This window comes from Lithobates pipiens, unplaced genomic scaffold, assembly GCF_037356315.1.
Source record: "Lithobates pipiens isolate NorthernLeopardFrog02 unplaced genomic scaffold, aLitPip1_a1.2 Scaffold_19, whole genome shotgun sequence".
In the NCBI taxonomy this organism is placed as follows: Eukaryota; Metazoa; Chordata; class Amphibia; order Anura; family Ranidae; genus Lithobates; species Lithobates pipiens.
In genome coordinates this window covers 544,260,373-544,275,802 of record NW_027507764.1, presented here as the reverse complement: position 1 = coordinate 544,275,802, position 15,430 = coordinate 544,260,373, and positions in this window count along the sequence as shown.

Here is a 15,430-nt window from a genome sequence, read left to right as displayed (position 1 = left end):
TCTGAAAATGGAAAGAGTATGGCACAACTAAAAACCTGCCAAGACATGGCCGTCCACCTAAACTGACAGACCGGACAAGGAGAGCATTATTTAGAGAAGCAGCAAGAGGCCCATGGTTACTCTGGGGGAGCTGCAGAGATTCACAGCTCAGGTGAGAGAATCTGTCCACGTCGTGCACTCCCCAAATCTGTCCTTTATGGAAGAGTGGCAAGAAGAAAGCCATTGTTGAAAGCAAGCCATAAGAAGTCCCATTTGCAGTTTGTTAGCAGACGTGGGGGACACAGCAAACGTGTGGAAGAAGGTGCTCTGGTCATATGAGACCAAAATGTAAACTTTTTTGACTAAAATAAAAATGCTATGTGTGGCAGAAAACTAACACTGCACATCACCCTTAACACATCATCCCCACCGTGAAACATGGTGGTGGCAGCATCATGTTGTGGGGATGCTTTTCTTCAGCAGGTACAGGGAAGTTGGTCAGAGTTGTAGACATCCCAACCTACAAAAACTCATTTCAGGGAGGTGGCAAACTCATTTCAGGGAGGTGGGCGTGGCTTAAACCATGCTACATATTGCGCATAGCTTAAATGGGGTGTGGTTTTATAGAGCCTGAGATGACTTACATGCAGAATGTAGTAATGTTAACACTTGGTCAGCACATCTGGAGTAAAGTCAAAGGATCCAGGACAGGTGTCGGTCAATGGAAAGCACAGTGGAAAGCTCTGAAAGAGACATGCCAGGGGAGCTGGATGTAGAGCCAGAGGGAGAGACTGTGGGAGTTTTGTGTCAAGTCGCTGCAGCCAGGATGGCGGGCAGGATTTGCAATCAGACTTTCTGGGATCAGTAGTCCATCTACATTTATTCTTCTCTATCATATCAATTGCTACCACAAAGGAGTACGGTGCCTGTCATGGACACTGGCTGCAAGGACCTTTTTCTGTCCACATTCACCCTGTTTTTTGGTATTGCTATATTAATCCTTTTTTTGTTACATTTTTGAGAGGCTGTTTTCTTGAATGTTAATTTTGAACAATACACAATCCTTGAAAGAACTAATCACATTGACCTGCGGAGATGGACTGTCTGGTCACCTAGGCTGCCTTAAGTGCTGGGTTAATTAACATGTTAATTGTGTAATTGTCTTTTAAGTTGTTGCTATAGGGGAGGGGGAGGGGTATCCATGAGTAGCCCTACCTCGTTATCTACCCCCTTGTGTAAAATGTGTATAAAAAGGCTGTATTCTGTCCAATAAATGATTTCTGATGTACTCTAGGACTGGTGTTGTCTAGTTCTTGGGGGTTCCTATAGCCGGATCCTTTGGACTCGTGCTCCAGGACTTAGGAAGCGGTATTACTGATGGAAACACTCAAGTGGAGTGTGGGGGATGTTCCGTCACAGTGCCTGCTTATCAGTTCCTCAGGCATTGAGCAGACGGAGAGCTGGAGGGTGGAGTCACGCCCTGGAGGAAGCTGACAAGTTCCAGCCAGCAGGAAACACCTGAAGATGGCGGGGGGTGGTCGGATGGTACCCACTTTACAGTGAATGCCTGACATGCAGGATCGAGCACTAGTAGACACTGGCGTTCGGTTGGAGATTCGTGGAGGACTCGCCTTGGTGATTGAAGGAGTGGAGCAGCTGTGCCTACTCTCTCCCAAGTGCCACATCCCAATGTTAGGAGTAACAGCTTGAGCCCAGTGCGGCCATTGTGGGGAGCCACTAACCTGGCTGGGACCTGTTCAGCAGGAGTCAAAGTACTATACAGTCAACCTGCTTTCAGGACTTTGTATGCCGCAGCTGCAGGAAACGCGGAGGGCCAGAGAGGGCCAGGGATCATCAGCCAGAGGCGGAGAGGTGTTGCGACCTGGCAACTCCCCTGCGAAGATCCTGGACATACGTGAGGAAGAGGATTCTGCCATGAACCCTGGCCTGACCAGGGGCCTGGTGACTGCATGTGCCAGTGTGTGGAAACCAGATGATATCCTTGAAGAGCTGGCCTGCTCTAATTCCCTTGCTATACCCACCTGGAAGGAGCCCATGCAAGAGGGAGAAGTGTCTCCAGGTGAGCTGGATGAAGTAAGCGAGGGCTGTGTCATTAATTGGGGTTCCCCCAGGAATACTGGAAAAATATGGGTCCTTGGAAAACTTGTTTGCCTGGTCGTCCCCCGAGGAGAGCTCCAGCGAGGAGTGGGATACAGGAGTCTCTATTCAGAGGCAGGGGAAGAACCTCATCCTCCAGTCTGGACCCCAGTCCCTTGCAGTAGACTCTTTTTAAGCAGACCTTCCACTACCCAGACCAGAGTGCCCAACTACAGGCAGTCGTTGGTAAAGGCCCAGGATGCTTGTGTCTTTCCCGGGAAAGGGAAGCCCAAGTAATTGCCAATGTTCTCTCGGTTCCAGAGAAAAATACAGAGAAGGGTTGCTCTGGAGTGGGGTCTAGACTTTCCATATGCCCTCTTTCAGATTATGGACATCATGGAGAACTCCCGGGGAGAGTGGGAGGATGACCTAATATGGGAGTTCATGCACGTCCCAAAGCCTTTAAGGATGCCAGAGAGTGATGCTTGGGTCCAGTTCAAGGACATTTGGGAGGAATGGAAGCTGGGACGTGCCATCTACAGAGACCAAGTCCTGGTTGTAAAGGTGGGTCGGCCTTCCAGGAGCCATTCGGTCCCAGTCAGGAGAAGGGGATAGCAGGAAGAGGTTGCCAGATCCCCACTGTGGTGTGTAAGGAGGACTGCTGGCTCTGCAGCCACCAAAGGAGCAGCCACAAGGACTACAAGAACAGGGCAGGGTCTGTGTGGTTTTCTTCACTGACACTTCTTTTACAGGGACAACCTTCACCTGCCATCCATTGAGCCTGATGGAAAGACTGTGATCAAGGACATTTGGGTGCACTGTCCCTGCCTACCTCTTTGCTGCCTGTTGTCCGAGAAGGGGCCCCTTCTTTTATGAGCAAAGGTTACAAGGTTTACACATATATGTTTGGTTATTGTTCTGTTTAGGGTTAAAATATATGTGGTAATATTGTAATGGATGCGATTAGAGTATCATGATAAAATGCCTATTTCAATAAATATATATGTGATTGCTACTGCTTATCATCTTTAACCTTACTCAAAGATAACTGTAAAGCTCACCCCTTCCTTATTGTGAAACTGAACTGCAAAGAGTTAAGAAGATCGTGCCTCCTTTCCAAAACTACACCCAAGACGCAACACCAATATTTTGGAAGGAAGTTACCCTAAACAGCTATGATCAATTGCTACCCCCTATATGGACATAAACCAGCTAAAAGCTTATACATTGTCACAATATTATGTTTTACATATGCCATGCCTTGTCTGATGCAAAAGTCCGGCTGCTATTATATAAGCCGTGAAAAGAGGAAACAATAAAGAAGAAGTAACTTTACACTGAACTGTTGTGCATCTCAGAGTGAACTACTTCAGTGTGCACACTCCATTACAAATTAGACCAGGGACAGACATAAAAGTCTGGACGGTCTGGTCCGATCCAAAACAATTTGAAGCCCAACGTGGTGTCACCTGTAGCAGAGGGGGGGTAGGGGGAGGTGTCAGATTGGGAGGTGTCATCCATAGCAGAGGGGCGGTAGACAAAGGGCGGTACCTAATTCCTAAGAACCAGATGCCATCATAGGTTGGTGGCTTTGACCCCTTTTCTGGCTTTTTATACACATATACAATATAACCATTTTGATTAGTTTCCTGTTCTGTTCACCCTTCTTCATGAATGGCTTTTGCAACTTTGAACCAAGCGTCTGTTGTAGGCAGCAGTCCGTGGTCTGACAACAAACCCCTTTTGAGTGCCACTCCCCCGGCTGCAGCCATCCACCCAAATGCATTGTGACCCCACACACTTTTGCCAATTCCTTTCCTTTTTTGACAGGATCCCTTCCCTCTCACTCTAGTACTAAGTCACAAGCCAGGCTACCCTCTTTGGGCTTCTCTAACTTCTGCCCCATCGTTAGCTATTGGAGAGTTTATGTGTCTGGGCTCAAGATTTGTATGATGGTTATATGAGGCTGTCTTGGACTCAAGGGTCCGACAATACTTCTGACCATCACCTGTCCCTCTTTCGGACCACCCTCCAATATATAAAGCTGCCTAGGAGGACTTAAAAGGACATATAGAGGACGAGAGAGAGAAAGAGAGGAACGTCTACAGTGCTCGACTATCATGCATGTCTCCTTGTATGCATCTTTCCAAAAAGTAGACTAGTCACAGTCTTGTCCACCTGAGGTGGCCGCAAGTAAGGGAGGCGAGTAATACGTGACCACTTATTACTCTCAACAAGACATAACAAATAAAATGAAATTCAATGCACCACTTCAAATGTCATTTGTGTTTCCCAGCACCATGCCCAAATTTCTCACTCTGTCTTTCTCCCCCTCTTCAAACTCTTCCGGTTGCTCAGGTAGTAATGGGCACCTTTCGGCTGCGTGTCCCCTTATCCTAGCTTCAGCTTCTATGACCTTCAATGACTTGTCAACACCAATCTTGACTGGGTAATGTACATTTAATCTGAATACCAACACACCTTTGATCTCCGCTAGCAGGGGTTTGTGGACTCGTGCACATGCCCCTTAAATCTGTTAGGGGCTGAAGTCTTGTCCAGACTCAATTCCTTTCCAACCCGATGGTGGTATCCTGGTCTCCTCAGCGCTAACCATCGATGATGCCTCAACACTATGTTCTATCCCCCTTCTATTATCCCTGAATGCAGAAGGTGAGGCTGGAATCCCAAAGGAGGTCTTGGATCGAGTCCCCCCCATGCCTGTGGTCTACAGGGCCTGAAGATATAGGAAACCTAAAAGTGCCACCAATCATGATGTAACTGAAGCCTGGGGCCCCCTTCCCCAGAAAGTCACAATATTCCTTGAGGCCAGCTCAATCTGCATCCATTTCAAAGCAAGTCGAGGCCCTTTTGTCAGATGGAGCTCTGGTACCCTGCACATCCCCGTGTAACACACCTTTGTTTCCAGTGAAGAAACGAACCGCAAAATTGTACAAGACCTCAGGGCCGTGAACGAACCTACTATACTAGAAACACCCATCGTGCCCAACCCACGCACCTTGCTGGCAGAAATACCACCCACAGCAAAATATTTTACAGTGGTGGGCCTAGCAAATGATTTCTTCGGTATCCCCCTCAACTCCCATTGCCAATTCCTGTTTGCTTTTACCCACGAGGGATGGGGCTATACCTGGACTGTTATGCCACAAGAGGCTCAGAACTCCCCCTCCCAATTCGCCAAAGCAATGGTCCTCATTCTGGACACCTGGATGAAATTACACCTGGACATTATACTCCTCCAGTATGTAGATGACCTCCTGCTCTGTGCAGATACCCTTGGAGACGCCTCAATCTTCTCCGAAAGTCTCCTCCACTACCTAGCCAAGCAAGAATGCAAGGCCTCGACGCAAAAGGTTCAGTGGTGCAGAGAAAGGGTGGTTTTCCTAGGTCACTGCCTCTTCCAAGGCACTCGACATCTCACTGAAGAAAGAATTGCTGCAATCAGTGCCATCCCCTTGCCTCAAAGTCAAAAGCCCCTACATGATTTCCTAGGATTAATCTCCTATTATCGCTCCTGGATCCCAGGAGCCTCCCTCTTGATGCAACCTCCCTATGATGTCCTGAAATCTGATCCTGTCATGAAAAGGTCCACCCGTTGGTTGTTGATCTTTTGGATTGCAGTACCAGTGTCCACCAGCGGGTGTCTTCTAACACCCAGGGCCTGTAATAAGAGGACCTACCTCTTGGTGGCACTATTTGATCCCTGGACTGTAGTACCGGCGCTCACCAGCGGGTGTACTCCGGCAGTGTGGAGCAGACAGCATCTGCTCCGATCAGCTGTTACGTGAGGGTAATCATCAGTCTTATATATACCCGGCAAGCGCTAACATGCTTTGCCTTGGTATCTCTCTCTGCAAGTGCCCTGACCACTGGAACCTGAACCTGAACCTGAACCCTGAACCCTGCACCCTGCACCCTGAACCCTGAACCCTGAACCTGTACCCTGTATCTACCTGACCTGTCCCTTTCCATCCGTCCTTACCCATCGACTGATTCCCCGGTATATGACCTCGGCCTGGCTTTCATTGACGTCTCCGGTAGTTCCTATTTATTGTATATATATATTTCTTGCTGTTGTGGTTGGTTGTGCACTGTATGTTTTCACTTTCCTTTTATTTATAATAAACACTTGTTATTTCACGCATATTCGTTCTGGGTTTCCTCTGTGCAGTCCACACAGTCTGGTCTAATAATTCCCTGACAGTATACCAAGGCCATCCCTGACCAGACGTGGCTGCATTGAGGAACCATCCCGACCTGTTAGTCGGCAAATATGGATTTCAATGAAATCTCGTATTATTCTCTGCTGGCAGAAGAGGATGGTGAATATTGTCGCCAGCTTCTAAAAGGGTGGACTAGTGACCAGCTGATGGAGACCATCCGATCAGCTCATTCCCTGGTGGATCAGGGCTACATGTCATTTGAGGATGTGCAGCCCTTGATCCAGTTATGTGCAAAGCCAGCCCTGTCATGTTATCCCGAAGGAAGTGATGATTTTTCTCCCCCCTTCAATTTGGGCCAAATTGAATCTCTGGTATGGTTGTTAGAGGATGATCCAGCCTATTTCATGGAATGTTATTCCTCTTGTCCACGGCAGGTGTTGTCTGATTGCATCTATTCAGTGCAATCTCTGGTTAGTCAGGCTGTGTGTGAATCGGTGTTTGTTCAACCTGTACTACAAGCATGGTCAGATCTCCTGCGTTTAGCCAAGCCACAACCTTCCAGCCCTGTCATTAACCACCTGCCTTCCCAAGTAACTATCTCCCCATTGCCTACGGCAACCTCAGCTACAGCCCAGTCTACTCCACTTCCTACCAAATACTATTATCCTGTCACCAAGTGTTGCACCTATCCTGCCTTCAATCCACCTGCCTCTTCTCCTCCACCTGTAACAGTCCAACAAAACCCTCCTCCTGCCACTGTTCCTTGGTCTTCCTTTTGCCCAGATACTTTCTTTTCTTACAGCCCTGCACCTAACTACAAAGCTGCAGTGGCTAAGTCAAAAAAGAAACAAAAGTTCTTTCCGACCCGCACAATCCTGCCAGTAACCCAACCCGCCTCCGCACCAACCAACCCAGTCCCAGCCACCCAGCCTGACGTCCCAGTTTCTGCTACCCAGCCTGACGTCCCAGTTTCTGCTACCCAGCCTGACGTCCCAGTTTCTGCTACCCAGCCTGACGTCACAGTTTCCGCTACCCAGCCTGACGTCCCAGCTACCCAGCCTGACGTCCTGCTGCCTACCTTCCAGTCCAACGTGACAGCCTTCCAGTCTGATGTCTTGCTGCCTACCTTCCAGTCCAACATGACAGCCTTCCAGTCTCATGTTGTGCTGCCTGCCTTCCAGTCTGATGTCGTGCCGCCTGCCTTCCAGTCTGATGTCGTGCCGCCAGCCTTCCAGTCTGATGTCGTGCCGCCAGCCTTCCAGTCTGATGTCGTGCCGCCAGCCTTCCAGTCTGATGTCGTGCCGCCAGCCTTCCAGTCTGATGTCGTCCAGCCTGATGTCCTACTGTCCGCCTTCCAGTCCGACGTGCCAGCCTTCCAGTCTAATGTCGTGCTGCCAGCCTTCCAGTCTGATGTTGTGCCGCCAGCCTTCCAGTCTGATGTCGTGCCGCCAGCCTTCCAGTCTGATGTCGTGCCGCCAGCCTTCCAGTCTGATGTCGTGCCGCCAGCCTTCCAGTCTGATGTCGTCCAGCCTGATGTCCTACTGTCCGCCTTCCAGTCCGACGTGCCAGCCCGCCAGTCTGATGTCCTGCTGCCGGCTTGCCAGTCTGATGTGCCGGCTTGCCAGTCTGATGTGCCGGCTCGCCAGTCTGATGTGCTGGCTTGCCAAATTGATGTCCCTGCTTTCCAGCCTGATGTCCCTGCTTTCCAGCCTGATGTCCCTGCTTTCCAGCCTGATGTCCCTGTTTTCCGGTCTGACGTTCCAGCTTTCCGGTCTGACGTTCCAGCTTTCCGGTCTGACGTTCCAGCTTTCCGGTCTGACGTTCCAGCTTTCCAGCCTGATGTCTTTGCTTGCCAGCCTGATGTTCCAGCTTGCCAGCCTGATGTCTTTGCTTCCCAGCCTGATGTTCCAGCTTGCCAGCCTGATGTTTCTGCTTGCCAGCCTGATGTTTCTGCTAGCCAGCCTGATGTTTCTGCTAGCCAGCCTGATGTTTCTGCTTGCCAGCCTGATGTTCCAGCTTTCCAGCCTGATGTTCCAGCTTTCCAGCCTGATGTCTTTGCTTGCCAGCCTGATGTTCCAGCTTGCCAGCCTGATGTTTCTGCTTGCCAGCCTGATGTTTCTGCTAGCCAGTCTGATGTTTCTGCTTGCCAGCCTGATGTTCCAGCTTGCCAGCCTGATGTTCCAGCTTGCCAGCCTGATGTCTTTGCTTGCCAGCCTGATGTCTTTGCTTCCCAGCCTGATGTTCCAGCTTGCCAGCCTGATGTTTCTGCTTGCCAGCCTGATGTTTCTGTTTGCCAGCCTGATGTTTCTGCTTGCCAGCCTGATGTTCCTGCTTTCCAGCCTGATGTTCCAGCTTTCCAGCCTGATGTCTTTGCTTGCCAGCCTGATGTTCCAGCTTGCCAGCCTGATGTTTCTGCTTGCCAGCCTGATGTTTCTGCTAGCCAGTCTGATGTTTCTGCTTGCCAGCCTGATGTTCCAGCTTGCCAGCCTGATGTTCCAGCTTGCCAGCCTGATGTCTTTGCTTGCCAGCCTGATGTCTTTGCTTGCCAGCCTGATGTCTTTGCTTCCCAGCCTGATGTTCCAGCTTGCCAGCCTGATGTTTCTGCTTGCCAGCCTGATGTTTCTGCTTGCCAGCCTGATGTTTCTGTTTGCCAGCCTGATGTTTCTGCTTGCCAGCCTGATGTTCCTGCTTTCCAGCCTGATGTTCCAGCTTTCCAGCCTGATGTCTTTGCTTGCCAGCCTGATGTCTTTGCTTGCCAGCCTGATGTCTCTGCCTCCCAGTCTGATGTGCCCGCTGTCTGCCCGGACGTGCCCGCTGTCTGCCCTGACGTGCCCGCTGTCTGCCCTGACATGCCCGCTGTCCGATTTTAAGTGCCCGGTACCCAGCTTGACGTGCCCTCATCCATGGTGTGGTTTGAGGCCATTAACCTGGGACAATTTCACCTAGTTGGAGCGTCCGGAGGCCGCTCCTTTGAGGGGGGGTACTGTCATGAAAAGGTCCACCCGTTGGTGGCGCTGTTGATCTTTTGGATTGCAGTACCAGTGTCCACCAGCGGGTGTCTTCTAACACCCAGGGCCTGTAATAAGAGGACCTACCTCTTGGTGGCACTATTTGATCCCTGGACTGTAGTACCGGCACTCACCAGCGGGTGTACTCCGGCAGTGTGGAGCAGACAGCATCTGCTCCGATCAGCTGTTACGTGAGGGTAATCATCAGTCTTATATATACCCGGCAAGCGCTAACATGCTTTGCCTTGGTATCTCTCTCTGCAAGTGCCCTGACCGCTGGAACCTGAACCTGAACCTGAACCCTGAACCCTGCACCCTGAACCTGTACCCTGTATCTACCTGACCTGTCCCTTTCCATCCGTCCTTACCCATCGACTGATTCCCCGGTATATGACCTCGGCCTGGCTTTCATTGACGTCTCCGGTAGTTCCTATTTATTGTATATATATATTTCTTGCTGTTGTGGTTGGTTGTGCACTGTATGTTTTCACTTTCCTTTTATTTATAATAAACACTTGTTATTTCACGCATATTCGTTCTGGGTTTCCTCTGTGCAGTCCACACAGTCTGGTCTAATAATTCCCTGACAGATCCTTTCCTTCTTTCCCCAAAGGCTATGAACAACTTTGAGGTTCTGAAAGAGATCCTCTCCGCGGCCCCTGCTTTGGGCCTCTCAGACTATGAGAAGACTTTCAAACTGTTTGTCTCAGAGAGACAAGGACATGTCACAGGAGTTTTGGCTCAGGCCTATGGCAACAGGCTCAAACCCATTGGTTATTACTCCTGCCAACTGGACTCAGTGGCCAGGGTGGGACCCTCCTGTCTTAGAGCCGTCTTTGCAGCCCAAGCTCTTCTGGACAAGACCTCGACCTCGTGCTGGGCCACCCTCTGATCCTCCTTGCCCCTCATGACATAACTGCCATATTGAACCAAATACAGCCTAAGCACCTGTCCTTAGCAAGAAACCTCAGACTCCAGTGTGCCTTGCTTCTCCTTGATAACATCACTCTCCTCCGATGTGATACCCTTAACCCATCCACTCTGCTTCCCCTTCTCGAGGGGGGAACCTTGGAGAATGAAGATCCCCATCTCACCACTCATGACTGCTTTGAAGTGATGAAAATGGAAACAAAACACCTACCGACAGTCAGTGAAACAGCCCTTGAGAATCCTGACTTGACAATTTTTGTGGATTATGCCAGGTATGCAGACAGAGTTGGACAGTACCACACAGGATATGCAGTCATCACCAAAGATACAGTTCTTCAGGCTTCAGCATTACCCTCCTCCATGTCTGCCCAGGAAGCAGAACTCCAGGCCCTGACTATGACATGGAAATTGGCAGAAGGAAAGAGATGACAATATTTATACAGATTCAAGATATGCCCTCGACGTTACCTGTGATTCTGGGGTCATCTGGAAAATCAGGGGGTTCCTAACAGCAGCAGGTACACCTGTAAAGCATAGATCAGCTATCAAGGACTTAATGGATGCCCTACTCTTCCCAGCACAGGTGGCTATATTTAAGGTGAAGGCACACGGCAAACTGAATTCCCAAGAAGCAGGAGGCAATAACCTGGCAGATACCGCTGCAAAACAAGCTGCAAATGGGATGCCAGAAGTAGTCAGCAGATAATGGATAATCCAATGGATACCCCTGAAGAAACTGTACAAACCACCATGAGTCTACAAAACCCTCCTGTAAACAGGACCCATCTCAAGGAGCAACAAGAGGCAGCTGACAAAGAAGAGAAAGAAGTGTGCATCAAGAAATGAGCTACAGAAACCAAAGAAATCATGGAATGAAACAAGAGACCATGTCTGCCACGATAAATGTTTCCTGCAGTGGTACAGTGGGCCCACGGTGCCTCTCACCTGTCAAAAACCTTGTTGAATGCCTTGATCAACAAATACTACTTGGCTCCAGGGATCATCCCACTTACCAACAACTTCTGCAAGTCATGCACCATCTGTGCTAAATGCAACCCAGGAGAAGGTACTTTTGAAGCATTTAGCAAAGGCCCGGTACCCCTTCCAGAGAATACAGATCGACCACATCCAGATGCCAAAAAGTGGCCAATACGAGTATGCATTAGTCATCATTGCCATGTTCTCCGGATGGCCCGAAGTCTATCCCGTCACCAACATGACAGAAAAACCACAGCTAAAAAACTTCTGACAGAAATCCTTTATCAGCAGCCATTGGCATGGGGAAAAAAAGCCAAGGTGCCCTTAGCCTGTCGTTGTGTCATTCTCACACAGGTACTCATTGACGACCCTCTGCTGCATGTGTAGCCACTGCAGCATTGCCAAATGGTTTACTGGCAGGTGGAAATCCCACTGAATTTCAGCCAACCGAGCACTGGCTGTGTAGGACCGCCTGAAATGGCTACAGACTCTTCTGGCCTGATTTAGCAGATCTTCCAAACCTGGATACCTATTTAAGGAACCACCAAATTGAGAACAAGTGCCAGGCATGGTACATGTGTCAACTTTCCCTGTCTAAGGGCGGACAGGAGGTTTGTGCCATTATCAAACAAGATAGGGACTGTAGGTTTGTTTTTAAGTTGGAACAGGTACATTTTTTAGGTGTAGCTTCAGCCAAAAAAAATATTTTTAAGCTTTTTGTATAGCATAGGGAAGGGTTAACACACCTGTAACGTTTGTTTTGCTGCCTGTGCCCTTGTTCAGAAGATTTCACCTCACTTTCTGTCCCAATGACAATTGGATTTAGAAAATTTTGGGTTGTTGTGGAAACAAGTCTTGATGATAAAGCATCAGTGGAGACACCTTTTTACCCATGATAACTCTTACAGGAGTGAATTTTCCCCTCCAAGGGGTAGATTTCCTATCACTTCCTGTTGTCTCCCTCCGTTTGTAAGTAGGAGTCGTTTGTAGGTCGGATGTTTGTAACTAGGGGACCGCCTGTATATCGTCCTTGACCATGCTTGCTGGACCACATGTCAGCAGTAACGTGGACTTTGCGGCTGACTGCGTTGCCCAAGGATGCCACAACATTGCCTTCCACGTGATGGTACAGAACTGGAATGGCCTCACGTGAAAAGAGATAGCGACTGGGAACCTGCGATTGTGGTATAGCCCATTCTGCAAATTCACAGAAGGGGGCAGAATCCACCAGATGCTAAGGCAGAAGTTGTAAAGCCAGCAGCTTTGACAAGCTTGCATTTAGACGTTGGACATGTGGGTGGCAGTGACTGTATTTTGTTTTTCGCTGCAGCAGATGGGGCAGAGAAATTTGCTGGCTATAGTATACAGCTGGTGGTGTGCTACTGGCTGGTGTGCTGCAAGGAGCTGGGACACCCTGCGCTAAACCATCATCCCTGTCAGTGGAGGCTGCTGAGAGGTCATGAGGTATAGCGGGGGTAGACTGAGGTGAGTAAGGAGGAACAGAGTTGCATCCCTTTTTTGTGGCTTTCGGGTGCTCTTGCCAATGGGCTGAATAGTGGGAGGTTAAATGCCTTGACAAGCATGTAGTACCCAAATGGCTGGTGTTTTTGCCACGCTTAATGTGCTTGAGACAAAGTTTGCAAATTGCAACAGTGTGATCAGCTGCATATGTGCTAAAAATGGCCCAGACAGCTGAGCTGTGGGAAGTGAGCCTGGAGATAACAGCTCCACAATGTGATGGCTTCGTCGTTGGGGTTGTGCCTCACCCTCACTTTCCTCCTCTGCTCTATCCCAAGTCACATCAGTGACCTTATCATCTCCTCCATCCTCATCATCACTGGCGACAACTTGGCAATACGCTGCAGCTGGGGGAACATGACTGCCAATTTGTGTACCAGTGTTCTCCCCTCTCTGTAGGCTCATGTTCCTACCTTCCTCAACCTCAGAACCAACATCCGAATCAAGTAATGGCTGTGCATTGTCGAGGAGCAAGTGGCTGATGCTGTGTTCAAATAACTCAGCTGACTCCTCCATGCCTGATGCCGGGGCAATGACAGGAATAGCTGTGGAGAATGAAGAACAATAAGCCACTCTGACAGCTGCAGTGGACTACGCACTAGTCTCTGGTGATGGAGGATAAAGAGGATGAGGATAGTTTAGTAAGCCAGTCCACCCCCTCCTCTGCATGCTGTGGCTGGATAGTGCAGGCAACATCACTAAACAGAGGAAATTATGCCCTGCCTGAGGACTAACCATGTCCATCTTTGCTTGTGGACACACAGGGGCGTAACTATAGGGGGTGCAGCAGTTGCGACCGCAACCAGGCCCTGTGATGCAGGGGGCCCATGCAGCCCCCTCTACTTATGGCCGGCAGCAGCATAGGCAGCTAGGGGTACCAGTGCACCCACACGGGTGGCTGGAGGTGGAGGGTGACTAGCAGAGCTCCATGCTCGACTATCGCACTGGCTGCTCTTTAGTTGTGCATTCCCTGCATGACCTGTGTCCTCAGCCGGCTCCTCAGAGTACCCCTCTCCTGCTCCATGCATTGCCGCTCATTGGCGATGTCTGTTCTCCCCAGCCAGAGTCCCGCCCCCTCCCGAGTCCGGCCCACACTGCACTGCATACTTCTCCCGGGTAAACAAACTTTAAGCACACAGATGCAGTGCAGCCCTATGAGACCCGGTTCCCCGGAGGACACTGCAGGCTTGTCTGCCAGCCCCCCTCCTCCCCCGTCATACACAGATGATGAAAGGTCTTTCTGGGAGATAATCAACATCCGCCTGGAAGAAAATCACCTGGCTTTTAGGAAAAAACTCAAGACCTTCCTCTTTTAGCAGATGATCAAAGCTCGCCACAGCGCCTAGAGGCGATTCAGTTCGCATTTTGCGCTATACAAGTATTTCATTCATTCATTCATTCATATGCTGATCGCCCGTCCAGCACACTGGATGGAGCCCAGGCTAACATGGATGAGTGCGCGGCCTACAGCTTGGTCATGGTGAGTGAGAGGACCCTATCCCCCACACACCATTACATACCCCCTCCATCTCCCCCTGGGCACAGGGACCTCTTCTCACGTGGTTACAGGGACCCCCACCTCCCCTGGGGACAGGGACCCCTTCTCACATGGGGGCAGTAACTTCATCTGCCCTGGAGAAAAGGACCTCATCTCTTCTGGGGACGGGGACCCCATCCTGCCTAGGGACAGTCCCCCAATGGGGCACCTAAAAATTAAAAAATACTGATACCAGTGGTGGAGCTACAAAGGTCATACCTGTGGTCATACCTACAAAGGTCATACCTGTGACCACGCCCTGAAGTTCCACCGCCGGACTCGGAGGGAAGGGCCGCCTTCATGGTTTTTGCATCGGGGCCCTGAAGGTTCTAGTTACGCCACTGTGGACACATATGCAGCTGGCCCCCTCACAGTGCCATGGGAATGTCTGCCTCTCCTCGTTGACCTCCCAGACAGGGATGAGTGGGGGGGGGTGCTTATTAACAAAATGTAATAAAGATGTGGAAAAGTGTACATGGATGCACTTTAAGCAATGGAAAGATGGAAAGTGGAGTTTGGTGCACTTTAACCCCAGTACTCACTACACATATTCCACTGACACACTACAATTTAATGCAGTAAAACTGCACTGACGCACTGCAATATACTGCGTTAAACGGGCACAACACACTCAAATATACTGCGTTAAACAGAATGTAATGCACTGCAATATGTTGCATTAAACATGCAGTAATGCACAGAAATATTCTGTGTTAAACACGCAGTAATGCACAGAAATATACTGCGTTAAATGTGCACTAATGCGCTGAAATGTACTGTGTTAAATGGCACGTAACGCACTGACATATACTGCCTTAAACTTGCAGTAATGAACAGAAATATACTGCTTTAAATAGCACGTAACGCACTGAAATACACTGCGTTAAACCTTCAGCAATGCACAGAAATATACTACGTTAAACGTGTAGTATAGCACTCAAATATATGTCATTAAATGCGCACTAACGCACTTAAATACACTGTGTTAAACGTGCAGTAATGCGCTGAATTATACTGTGATAAATGTGCACTAACGCACTGAAATGTACTGCGTTAAACGGCATGTAATACACTAAAATATACTGTCTTAAAATTGCAGTAATACACAGAAATATACTGCATTAAACATGCAGAATCACACTGAAATATACTGCATTAAACATGCACTAATGCACTGAAATATACTGTGTTAAACGGGATGT